Source organism: Lissotriton vulgaris, chromosome 7 (genome assembly GCF_964263255.1).
Source record: "Lissotriton vulgaris chromosome 7, aLisVul1.2, whole genome shotgun sequence".
Taxonomy (NCBI): domain Eukaryota; kingdom Metazoa; phylum Chordata; class Amphibia; order Caudata; family Salamandridae; genus Lissotriton; species Lissotriton vulgaris.
The window spans coordinates 729662239-729675851 of NC_141695.1; positions in this window are offsets into that span (position 1 = coordinate 729662239).

Here is a 13613-nt window from a genome sequence, read left to right on the forward strand (position 1 = left end):
TAAATGTGGAAATGTTGTGATTTGGCAACTGCAACAATACCTGAAAGAGGCCATGTCACAACTAAATGATCATAAGTGCTATAGATTGGGTAACAAACAGGTAATCCTGACAGCTCAAAACAAATTGTGCACAAGACTCTTGGCCTGGAAACGTGCAGGCTTAATCAATCAGCACAAATACAGATTCATGAAAAACGACCACCCAATCACTCCGGTTATATACTTCATACCGAAGGTCCACAAGGAGATCAGAAATCCGCCAGGAAGGCCAATAATATCAGCCAAACAGAGTGTACTAGAAAATGTGTCTGTATATATTGACTTCTTCCTACAAAGCCTTTTGAAAACCCTGTCATTCTAAGTTCAGAACACTTCAGATTTTTTAAAACAGATACATAATTTCCAGTGACAAGAGGACCATGTACTAGTGACATTGGATGTATCAAATCTGTATACATCAATCAATCACAGGGATGGTTTAAGGGCTGTGGATTATTTTGTAGGCTCCAGATTGATCCAGGATTACTAACACAACAAAATGTTGATCAGTCTGATTCAGTTTTGCCTAGATAATAATTTTTTTTTATTCAACCAACAGATTTACCAGCAAGTAAAGGGGTAGCTATGGGGGCAAGCTTTTCCACGAGTTACGCCTGCCTCCACATGGGGTGGTGGGAGGAAGCTGTACTCAGCACTAAATATGCAGACTTAGTAGCAGGCCATGTGGTCAAATGGATTTGGTATATCGACAATTTATTTATCATTTGGCGGGGTACCATGCAAAGTGCAGAGGAGTTTGTTAAACAAATAAAAGATTATTATCTAAATCTGCACTTTACTAGCAATGTAAGTAAAGAGTCGATATGTTTTTTGGATGTAGAGGTGTATGTAGCGCAGGAACAGTTACACACCAAATTGTATTGAAAACCGACTGCAGGTAACACGACACTCCATTCAACTAGCTTCCGCCCCATACATACCATCTGTAGCATCCCATATGGGGAGATGCTTAGGATCCGCCGCATCTGCAGCAATGAGAAAGACCTCTTAGAGGCACAAAAAGAAAGCAAGATGCAATTCCTAGAGAGAGGATATGCAGAGCAAACTGTGGACAATGCCGTACAAAAGACTTAGGAAATTGTCCCAACATGACTTGCTGCTCAAATCATCTCACAGCAACGCAAAATTACGTATGGAAAGGGGATCTCATACAAATAACAATGATCATAGACTTATCTTAACATACAATAAACGATAGTCTTAGTAAGGTCATAATGAGTAATTGGCATCTGATACTCAGTGATCCTCAAATGCAGGACACTGTACCAGCAAAACCTACAATCACCTACAGGAAGGCCCCTTCCACTAGTGATTTCCTTGACAGCAGCAGTCCTGAAGTAAGAACAGGGTCCGTGTGGTTATTAGGGCTGAAGGGATTCGTGAGATGCTCTTCTTGCAAGGCCTGTAAACATGGCATTAGTAAGACAACGTTCCAGACACCTTTTGGGGATAAACCCATTAAAATCAAATAACTGATAACTTGCAAAACAGAGCTTGCCATCTATGTGTTGGAGTGCTCTCGTGGACTCCAGTATGCGGGGTGCTCAAAAATGCAGGTCCACAAGAGAATTCTCCAGCACTTACAGGCCATCACAAATTCGGATACAATTTATCCAGTGGTCCGACACTTCAGGGAGGTACATGGCAATAATATACAACAACTAAAATATTATGCCATAGATACAATTCCCCTGCTAAGGTGAGGTGGAGATAGAGAGGTACTCCTAAGGAAAACTCAAAACTAAATATATCTTGGAGCTGGACAGTAAGAGCCCTCACAGGCTAAACACTACAGAGGATCTATACACGTGGTTATAATGAGGTATAAACTGGGTAACCAGTATCCTCTAAAATCAGCATTATGCTGTAATATTTCCATGGTGCAACACATGCATTTAGTCCTGGAAAGTAAAAAATCACACTGCTTCCATAATTCCTGCCTTATCACTTTCCTTTTCTAGCATAAGTGGCTGTGTCATTAAATACGAGTTTTAGCACTAAGCATTTTTATATTAGCACTGTCACTTTAAGAAGCATAACCAAACTCTTTAAGTTTTAGGTATAGCTTGTTTTGCACAGGGTGCACACTTGCGTCATGTTGCACAAAAATGTTTTGCACTTTAATTGGCATGTGGCAGTATAGCTTAAAGCCTATTTGGGATGGGGATATTTCTATAATATTGCTGCAACTAAAGCCTATTCTGTTTAACATTGGTAATGCAACATGTATTGAAACAGTAAATAACAAGCTTGGGGTCTTGTGTAAGGCATTGCCAATTGGAGCAACCCAGCTTTTTAACCATGTGTGCTGTATATCTATTTACTTTATTGTATTTATACAAACAAGTTTGATGCACAATTTTGCACATTGGGTTTTTAAATTGGTAATCAAAACAGGCATTCACATATATTACCAAATGGATTAACTAAGGTTTTAATAATGCGTCATGTATGCTCATGTTATTTATTGTATTTATACAGTTTGCATATGCATATTTGCACATTGGGACTTAAAACATATAACATATTTAGCATTTAGCATTACTCTACTGCCAAATGTCTCTGAGCAATCTTGAAACATGACAGTCTGTTGTTGATATTGATTGTATGCAACGGCACTTTAAAAATGGGGAAGTGTTGTCAGCGTGTCATGTAATCAAGTCCAGCACGGGCTAAATCACGTGATGGCGGCACAGCGCAAAAGAAATTCAAAATAAATAATTGCACAAAAGAAGAGTCTGCAAAGCAGTGAATCATTAAGGAAAAGAGTTACCTGTTTTATATATATATATATATATATATATATATATATATATATATATATATATATATATATATATATATATATATATATATATATATATATATATATATATTCACTGAAAAAACCATAGGTTTGACACCAGTTATAGTTAGCTGGAAATTTTACTGACATCACTCATGTCATGAGTGATGTAATATGTAATGTCATCAGCAGTGCATTACACGCGCAAGTTTTAGTGAGTCCAACTAACTATAACGTGGAATTTCATTGGTTTTATGTCAGTAAAATTTCCAGCTAACTATAACTGGTGTCAAACCTATGGTTTTTTTAGTGAATTTCATAGGTTTTTCAAATGCTACTTCCTAACTATAACGTGTGTAAAACCTATGGTTTTTTCAGTGAATTTCATAGTTTTTTTGAATGCTAGTTCCTAAGTATGTAATCACGTTCGTAACTAGATAGTGTCACCGCCTACACGTCCTGAGAAGCGCATGTAAAGTCATGTGACTTGAAAACAAAACTTCCAATTGGTTATTAGTAGTTTCTGTTCTGGAATTTACACGAAGCACTCCACCCACTTTCCTCACAATCTTTTCTACTCTCAAGAGACAACAATGTCGAGCATCTTCCGGAACACTTTGCTGAAATGGCTGCCCTACCGCATTCATCTTCCGAATCTGAAGGAAATGAGCGACCACCGTTAAGAAGAAAAAAGGAATCTTTCATTTGGCAATTTTTCACTTATCCTGAAGATCAAAAGAAAGTGAATGCGCCAAAAGTAACCTGCACGATATGCAATTCGGAGCTCTCAAGGGGAAATCCAAATAAAAAATATTCCTTTTCTATACACACCATGCAGCGGCATGTTAAACAAAGGCATCCTGAGCATTATGCAAAAGCATCGACAAGAGCCCTGGCCACGCTATTACCATCAGAGGTGGCCAGCACATCTTCTGGTGGACGACCTGTATCTCCATCGAGTGCTGAGATGGACTTGAGACCATATCTTGCGAAGGTGCATATGAAATGCAACAAGTGTGGAGAAATTCTTTTGTATGGAGAGCAGAGCCTCGTTCTTATTAAACTCAAAATTGACAGTCACAAATGCCCCAAGAAAAGATAAATTTCTTCACTTCATTTTCAAACTATTACATACTGAAAAATGTAGTAGCAACTTTAAGAAATCAAAAGCAGCATAACACTTCTTTCCCAAAAAAAAAAAAAAAGTTCTTTTCAGAACTAACTCTTTCTACCAAAACGTGCTCCAAGAGCATATTATAAGATATTTTTTCGCCGCTTTATTTTAGTGCGAGACCGGGTGCGCGCACCCTCCTATCGCGTACAGGACCTGACACTTGCATGTGAAGTCATGTGACTTCTAAACAACACTTCTAATTGGTTCTTGGTAGTTTCTATTCTGGAATTTACACGCAGCACTCCACCCACTTCCATCACTTTCTTTTCTACTCTCAAGAGACGACAACGTCGAACATCTTCCCGAAGACTTCGGTACAATGGCTACCTTTCCGCATTCATCTTCCGAATCTGATGAAAATGAGCGACCACCTTTGACAAGAAAAACGGAGGCCACGCTATTACCATCAGAAGTAATCAGCACATCTTCCGGTGGACGACCTGTATCTCCATCGAGTGCTGAAATGGACTTGAAACCATGTCTGGCGAAGGTGCACATAAAATGCAACAACTGTGGAGAACTTCTTGTATACGGAGAGCAAAGCTTTACTCTAATTAAACACAAAATTGAGAGTCATAAATGCTCCAAGAAAAGTTAAATTTCTTCACTTTATTTGGATAGTATGACATACTGAAAAATATCGTAGCAACTTTAAGAAATCAAAAGCATCAAAACACTTGTTTCCCAAAAAAAAAAAAAAAAAAAGTTCTTTTCAGAACTAACTCTTTCCACCAAAACATGCTCCAAGAGCATATTATAAGATGTTTTTTCGCAGCTTTATTTTAGTGCGAGACCGGGTGCACGCACCCTTCTATCGCGTACAGGACCTGACACTCCCATGTGAAGTCATGTGACTTCTAAACAACACTTCTAATTGGTTCTTGGTAGTTTCTATTCTGGAATTTACACGCAGCACTCCACCCACTTCCATCACTTTCTTTTCTACTCTCAAGAGACAACAACGTCGAACATCTTCCCGAAGACTTCGGTACAATGGCTACCATTCCGCATTCATCTTCCGAATCTGATGAAAATGAGCGACCACCTTTGACAAGAAAAACGGAGGCCACGCTATTACCATCAGAAGTAATCAACACATCTTCCGGTGGACGACCTGTATCTCCATCGAGTGCTGAGATGGACTTGAGACCATATCTGGCGAACGTGCACATGAAATGCATGAACTGTGGAGAACTTCTTGTATACGGAGAGCAAAGCTTTACTCTAATTAAACAAATAATTGAGAGTCATAAATGCTCCAAGAAAAGTTAAATTTCTTCACTTTATTTGGATAGTATGACATACTGAAAAATGTCGTAGCAACTTTAAGAAATCAAAAGCATCAAAACACTTGTTTCCCAAAAAAAAAAAAGTTCTTTTCAGAACTAACTCTTTCCACCAAAACAAGCTTCAAGAGCATATTGCTGATATTTTCTCGCCGCTTTCGTATAGTGCGCGACCGGGTGCGCGCACCCACCTATCGCGTACAGGCGTCGAGACACGCATGTGCAGTCATGTGACTTTAAAACAACACTTCCAATTGGTTCTTAGTAGTTTCTATTCTGCAATTTACACGGAACACTCCACCCACTTCCCTAGAAAACCAGTTTATCGTAAAACTTTTAAAGCCTCCTCTTATGAAATATTCGACATCAATCACATAGCAGAGTACTAAATAGCACTATATACACTCCGTCCCTTAATTATAAGAGACTTATTGCTATGTAAAAGCAACTTTTGTTTTCCAAGATAATGTGAAATGCTGAGCCTATTACATAATTTTATTTCACATATATGTTACTATTCTCCTTCGAGTACTAACACCGTAGAAAATACCACCAATAGCGGTGATATTTTTTACACCGAGAACGGGCGATTTCTATCGCTTACAGTCCTTACAATTATAAAGTTTTATTTCCTAAGTCTCTGATCTCCAACTGTGCAACGTAGCTCCCCTGTGTGTCGTAATAAGGTCCATAAAATAAAACTACAGGGCCAGCATTATAAACATACATAGAACCACAAAACGACAAGAGCCACCATGCTGATATATATCCTTAATATAATAAACCTCTGAGAATAAATACATATTTCCGTGGCACCCCATAACACAAATGTGGCGTCCTCTGACTCTGCTCCATTACCAAACACCGTAACTCCCCGCCCCCCTCACTTTTCACTAAACTCCGCACTCCACCCCAGCCGAACCCCCTATTACAAACCCCCAACCTACCCTCCCTGCCTAAACCCACCATGAGCCTCAAACCGCCCCTAGAAAACTTATAAGACACAGGATTACTAAAACTCAAAGAATACGCAACAGGCAGATAATGTAAATAGTACATAAAGGCACATATTTTTTCCAAAATACTATTTAAAAACGTTCTATTTTTTATAAATCTATCATGCATCTGACCCTCTAGAACTGCTTTCAAAACGTGAACTATAAACCTCTACTTTTCATTTTCAAACCATACACTTTCATCTGACCCTCTAGAACTGCTTTCAAAACATGAACTATAAACCTCTACTTTTCATTTTCAAACCATACACTTTCAATTACATTATTTTTTTTCCACAATTCATGTAATGTTACACACCTTTTCTAAAATACACCAGTCTGTATCATTTATAAGGATTTATTTTCAGTCTTCATCAGTAACACTTTCTTCACATATAATAGAAATCACTATAACTTTTTAAACGACAATGCTAACGCGGTAAAAATAACCCTTCATTTGCTTTCCTTTAAGAATGCACACTATGTACCCCACGCATGCGTTTCTTAATCTTTGTATATGGCAGCGAATACCGACCTTGAATCGGAAGACATGAACAAGAGCGCCATTGTCACATTTAAAACTGAACGTTGCATCTGCTCACACACATATCTTTCACTAAGCTAACATTCACAGAAAACAGCATTGATGTAAAAAAAAATTGACCTTGCTTTACAACTCCCTCAAATCACTCCCTTATTTTTTAACGCATCCTCCAGTTCAAAAAAAGCTACTTTTTTAATAACCCCTAAGCAATATATAAGTGACTAGACTCCTAGAAAATGTATCAAGTCATTCTGCTCCTCTCCACTGCATAGCCGGCGACCTAATTCTGTGGAGTTGCTATACAACCGGCAGTGCTGCGCCGTTTCCTGTACCATCTTGGGAAATTCAAAATGGATGTCCCTCCTGCCTTCGCAAACGAGCCGGGCCACTTAGAACTATTTCGACAGAGAATGCTTCTATACTACGGCACCTTACCACTCTCAACTTTGAATACTTCATATCGATTATCATTTCGATATTCGTATTTCACCTGTGTGCAGCCTGTATTTCATTGCCTGAGCTGTGATTTCACGTGGGCCCTGGATTTATGTCTCTGCAATTTGGTACCTCCTGAACCGAATTACAATCACCTCATGAATCTGTTACTTGATCATGAACAGCTTTGTTACAACGGAGGGTTTATGGCCTTTGCAGCGATACAAGGAGTTCTGGGTCATTGGAATATATTCGCAGCGGCGCAAGATTTCCTAACAGAGAGCTACATCGAAAACCCACCGAGCTGCCCTATGATGGTAAAAGACGCCCCAATAATGACAGATCATGAATGCTCCTTTCATCTTCTCAATTGGATGGCTGACATGTTTTCCGATGATAACAATGATTTCATGTTAGAGGCACTTGCTGCATACTTTGCCTACACAATGGACGGTTAACTCTTTCCTAACAGCGAGCTACATCGAAAACCCACCGAGCTGCCCTTTGATGGTAAAAGAGGCTCCGATTATAACAGATCATCAGTACTGCTTTACTCTTTTCCATTGGATAGCTGACATACTTTCAAATGATAAAACTGATTTCCTGTTACAAGCAGAAACTACCTATTTTGCCTAAACAATGCTTCAATAACTCTCAAACAAGCCATTGACGTCCTCATTTCCTTTTGGTTTTCTATATTCTTCACGTTATTTTCCATATTTTCTTTTGAAGAACAGACCTATTTGCTTTACTAACAGTGGACATTATGATTTCGTGTTGTTAGACAGCTGATTCATAAAGTAATGATGTATAACCACTTGCATTTTCATATATCGTTCCTAAACTGAAAGGCCAGACACCTTCTTCCATTTATTAAAATATAATATACTTCCTTATAAGAGTGTACAATGTTTTCTTCCAACTATATTCATTTTTCTTCAACTATAGCGTTTGTATTCCATGTACTACTGACAATACCAATTACTGTGTTTTTTGCAATTTCTGTACTCATATTACATAATGATTTGCCTTTAAAATAGTACATTTCTAAATAAACATTTCAAATATTCACGGTTTCTCTTTTAATCCATAATCTCAACTGAAATGATTTCATATTGAAAAACTATTCATGGGTTCCACATAACCTTAACTGTAGACACTGAGGACCTTATTTATGAAGACCTTCCGCCGCCAGTGCCTCATTTTTTAAAATGGGAAAAAGTAACGCACCGGTGGCGCAAGGCCTTCATAAATAAAGTCCTGAATGTTTTCTTTTCTCGACCTCACTTACTGATACTAGAACCTGCAAGCCAAATACGGCCCGTGAACTCTTTCTTAGTAGGTCGCGCACCGTAAAGACAGTTATACCACTGTTAACATTTTTTTTTTACTGTTACTAAGCACCGACACAGTTCCGCTTTACTCAGAGTTAATCACTGCTCCCACGCTTCTACAGGCCAGACGCTATGTCGTATTTCTCTCCTTATCACCCTTTCATCTCCACAATAACAAACAGTTGTCCGCCAGCCACCAGAGAACAGACTCAGATGCAGAGGCACCAAAGAGTGAACCCATCACCAACTGCCATCTCCGGCTGTTTCCATGGTTACACCTCATTCTGCACCTTGCTGAAGGCAGAGGTCAAAAGTTCATGTCTCAACGTTCTACAGCAAACTAAGAACACTGTTTTCCCTCCAGAAACACCTGCCAATCCACAACTCTGTTACATGTCTTGTTTTTTCACACCCAATAGTACTTTTCGTTTAACATAAACATTAACCTGTTCAATCTCCACTTGTTACAATCAACCAATCATTTTTATTTTTTAAACCACACCCAGCCTCTTCCTTTTTCTTTATTTAGAATTTCAACTTCTAACTACCATTCCACTTCCAGAACCGATTGGAGGACAACTACAAATCCCTTGAAAATGAAGGTCTGGCTAATAGGACACAGTTATATTCACTGGAGTGAAAAATATGCAGTAAGCAGACGAATTTGCAACCTCAGCTTACCAAATGTACACATAACATGGATTTCCAAAAGAGGATTGAAATGTCACCAATTGATTCCATTGGTGAAAACTTTTATGCATCTCCCAGAACCAGACCTTATAATTGTGCACTGTGGTGGGAACGATCTAGGCACAATCACTGGGGTAGGTCTGGAAATGCTTCTAAAAGACACCTTTCGACAATTGATGACACTTTTTCCTCGATCTGCCTTGGTATATTCCAATATATGCCAAAGACAGAAATGGAATTGGTCCAATCACCATTGTGCACAATTTGAGAAAGCAAGGAGACATGTAAATAAATCTGTTTCTGCGTTCCTCAGAGATTATAGCATGGGTTCTATTTACCACAACAACTTGCGATACCACATGCAAGACGTCTATAGGAGAGATGGTGTTCATTTCACGAATGAGGGAAACAGAATCTTCCTCTGCAACATCAGACTCTGCATCGGTACTTACTTATAAATGCAGAAAACACTCAATTAACACAAGGGCTCTTTTCAGAGCCACCTTATATCTAAGCACTCAAACTTCTGATTTACCTCCAATTTCACACTCTTGTAAATAGGTGTGCGTGACCGGGTGCGCGCACCCCGTATTTGTTTTCGGGGAAAAATTATATCTTTTTGCGTTTAAGGGCCTTACTGCACACCCCGAGAAAAGCTATGCAGCAAGAGAATCTCTACCTTCTCCCCTTTCCATGTTTCAACGCTTTGAAATGAACAATATATTTACTCGCAGTGACAAAATGGCGGACAAAACTTCTTGATTTCCTTCGAATCGAACGTTAACAGACGTCACGCAGCCAAAAAAAATTCCGCTCACGCGCAGCCGATTGGGTGCGTGCACGTGTGCGTGCCTGTAGATATATAATTGGCTTTAACTTTAATTTTCTCAACAACTACTGAACGGATTTACACCATTCCAAAAAAAGCGTAATCTGCGAACAAGACTCTACAGTTTTGGCAAATTCCTTATAAATTCATTCACCCGTTCGAACTGTAGCCGAGTCTAAAGGTCCTATGGAAAATAACATGGAGAAAACACGTTTTGGGACCCCCCTTATATCTCAGCCCCCACTTGACCAATCCCCCCCAAACTTTCAGGGATGGAGCGCAGCGGACCTAGCCATCTTCTTTGAGAAATTCGCAAAGACTCATCCACCAGGGCCAAAGTTATTCCAAATAGAATGTTGAGGATTTCCTATTGAAAACAATCCTAACTATAACTACCTACTGGCAACCGCCAGTAGGTAATATATATATATATATATATATATGTATATATATATATATATATATATATATATATAATTACCTACTGGCGGTAGGTAGTTATAGTTAGGATCTTGTTTCTATTCATTTAGCGTTTTTTCTTTTCTCAATATTTTTAGCGCCGGTTGACGAATCTTCGTGAAATTTTCAAAACTAATGGCCCACTTCGGTCAGCTCCTATCGTGGAAGTTTTGGGGTGATTTGTCAAGGAAGGGCAGAGAAAAAAGGGGGTCCCAAAACGCGTTTTCCCCATGTTAATTTCCTTAGGAAAAATTGGAACAGGCTACAGCCCGAATTGCTGAACGGAATTACACCAGATTTGGCAAAAAGATAGCTCTTGGTTCAGAAAGAGCGCTTTTTTAAAATGTTGTAAATCCGTTAAGTAGTTTCTGAGAAATTAGCAAAATAAAAATATCAATATCTGAGCACCAAGGAGGATTCGCAAATCCTCGCAAGCATGAGCTTAATAGTAATTGGCTGTCAACACTCCAAACCAGGAACTGTTGGCAGTCATCTTGTGACTCGGTAGAACCGAATCACAAGAATACAAGTGGTTGAAAAATCAGACAAGGAGGCAGGGTAGAAACACCCTGGCCCCTAGCTCTGCTCAGGGGGTCCCACAAGGACACCTAGGGTCAAAAAAAGTATTTTTTTATTTTTTTAAACGGACGAATTTGTGCTGGGGTCGCAAAGCTGATCGAGAAAAGAAAAAGAAGAGCAGCCTCCCGTGCTTTGTTTTTGAAAGCCCCCGGGTTGGGAGGTCCTGGGGAAATTAAGCTATGTAAAGAAAGGGTGCCTACCCCTGGGACATAAATGTTTGCAATGACAGGGTGGCTCTTGCCCTGTCATTGCAAACACTGTTTTGCTTTTTGGGAATGAGAGCAGGAAACCTGCTTTTGCTTCCAAGAAGCAAAGCAGCATTGGTTTTGGGCAAGGGGAGCCGCATATTAGCAACTCCCTTGTCCAAAAGCAATGCTGGCTCCAGCAGGAGGCGGGAAGCCGGTTGGGACTGTCGGAGCTTTGGGGCTCCCCCACGGTCCCAATCGTATGCCACAGGGGATGGGGTACCGACACAGAATTAAACAATTTAAATAAGGAGCATTCTTTTTTTTTTGTTTGCATGCATGGAGTCACAACTTCATCGCGTCCAACTTCCACAGTATGAAAGCGGCGGGTCCGCGACTCCAAACGAGAAAATAAAAAAGTAAATGAGGTGCATGTCGTTGTCCAAAAGCAATGCTGCCTCGAGAAGGAGGCGGGGAGCCGACTGGGACCGTGGGGGCTTTGGGACTCCCCCACAGTCCCAAAGGGTATGCCTCAGGGAATGGGGCCCCCTTGAGGCAGAATTAAACAATTTAGAATAGGGGGCATTCTTTTTTTTACTTTTGCATGCTTGGAGTCGCGACTTCATCGCGTCCAACGCGGCCCCCCCGTGTAAAAGCAGTGGGCTGGTAACTCTAGGAAAATTGAAGATAAAAGAAAATGTATGTTTTAAATAGGTAATATTAACTTATGAGGTATAGGGTGGCTCTAAAAAGAGCCCTTGTTTTTATTAGGAGTTTCTTGTATCTACAGATAAGTGTGAATGCAGAGCTTTAGGTTGGTGAGAAAGTCTCTGTTTCCATCATCTGTAAAGTGTAATCCGTCACTCCTGTAGATGCCCCCCATAATAAAACGTAGATTGTTGTTATATATGGATCTCATTCTATGGTCTCTAAGATAAGCAGAAACCGCTTTATTGACATTCATTCTAGCTTTCTCAATTTGTGGACAAAATTGATTTGACCTGTTTCATTTTTGTCTTTTGCATATGTTAGAGTAGACAAAGATAGTTTGAGTTAAAAGCTACATCAATTGTGCAAAGGTGTCCTTCATTAGCATTTCCAGACCTACACCAGTCTATGTGCCTAGGTCATTGCCACCACAGTGCACAGTCATGAGGTCAGAGGGATGGAGATGCAAAGAGGTTTCAACCAAAGGGATCAATTGGTGCCACTTTAATCCTCTCTGTGCAAAGCATTGAATGTCCACATTTTGCAAAGCTAGGTCTTTGTCAATACCTCTACATTCAGCATACCTTTTGCATCAGTAAACGTAGCTGTGCCAGACAATCCACACTGTGAGCATCTTTTAGTGATGTCTGGAAGTAATGAAAAGATGTCTGTAGCTGAGGTAGTCATTTGGTAGAATGCGAGGTATCTAAAATGATGGACAAGATGCAGTTTTAAAAAAAGAAGAGAACTGCTTGTCTGTTGAAGAACATTGTACATTCAGTAGGGTGCATTTAACTTTTTTGATAATAGCATACTTCTAATTGGTTAGTAAAAAATGTCGGGAAGGTACAGTTGAAAAGATAAGTTGATATTTTGAAAATGTCAACCACACCTGCTGTTTGCATTTGCAACATTGTTTGGTGTACTTGAAAAAACAGTGAACTTGTGACCTGTCAGTGCAGTTGAGTGTTCCATGATCTGTTTCTATGGAAACTGGGATCAAGCAGAATGGGGGAAGGGTTAAAAGTTAATGGTGGCATTAAAGTCTGATTTTATAATTAAAATAAAAGTAATATGTTATTAAAGTGAGATTTCCCAAGTCAGTGCTATCTTTAAAAGTGGTGTATTATTAAAAAGTAGTGGTAAATTTATGTGTGGTATATGTTTGAACTCCTGTATAGATTTGCGGTCCCATCGCTATGCTGCACGGTGGAGTCGCGACTTTAAAAAAAATACAGACGCAGTTTGGTTAGTTTTAGAATTCAGTTGGAAAGGGTTGATATGTGTAACCAATAGAAATGTGTTTTAGAATTTGAAACAATCTGGGAAGCAATATGATTTGTTACTGACATGTATTTGTGTGGAAAAAGAGAGGGACACTTTGCCATTACTGGTTTTGCTTTGCTGAGAGAAGTGCTATACATTGATTGTGTGCATAAGAAAATTCATTCTTAGTTTCTGATATTTTATATTCTACAAATGAATTTGTAAGGTAAGTTATCAATTTGTAAGGTGTATTATGTGTTACCTGTATTTTTAAAGGAAAAAAA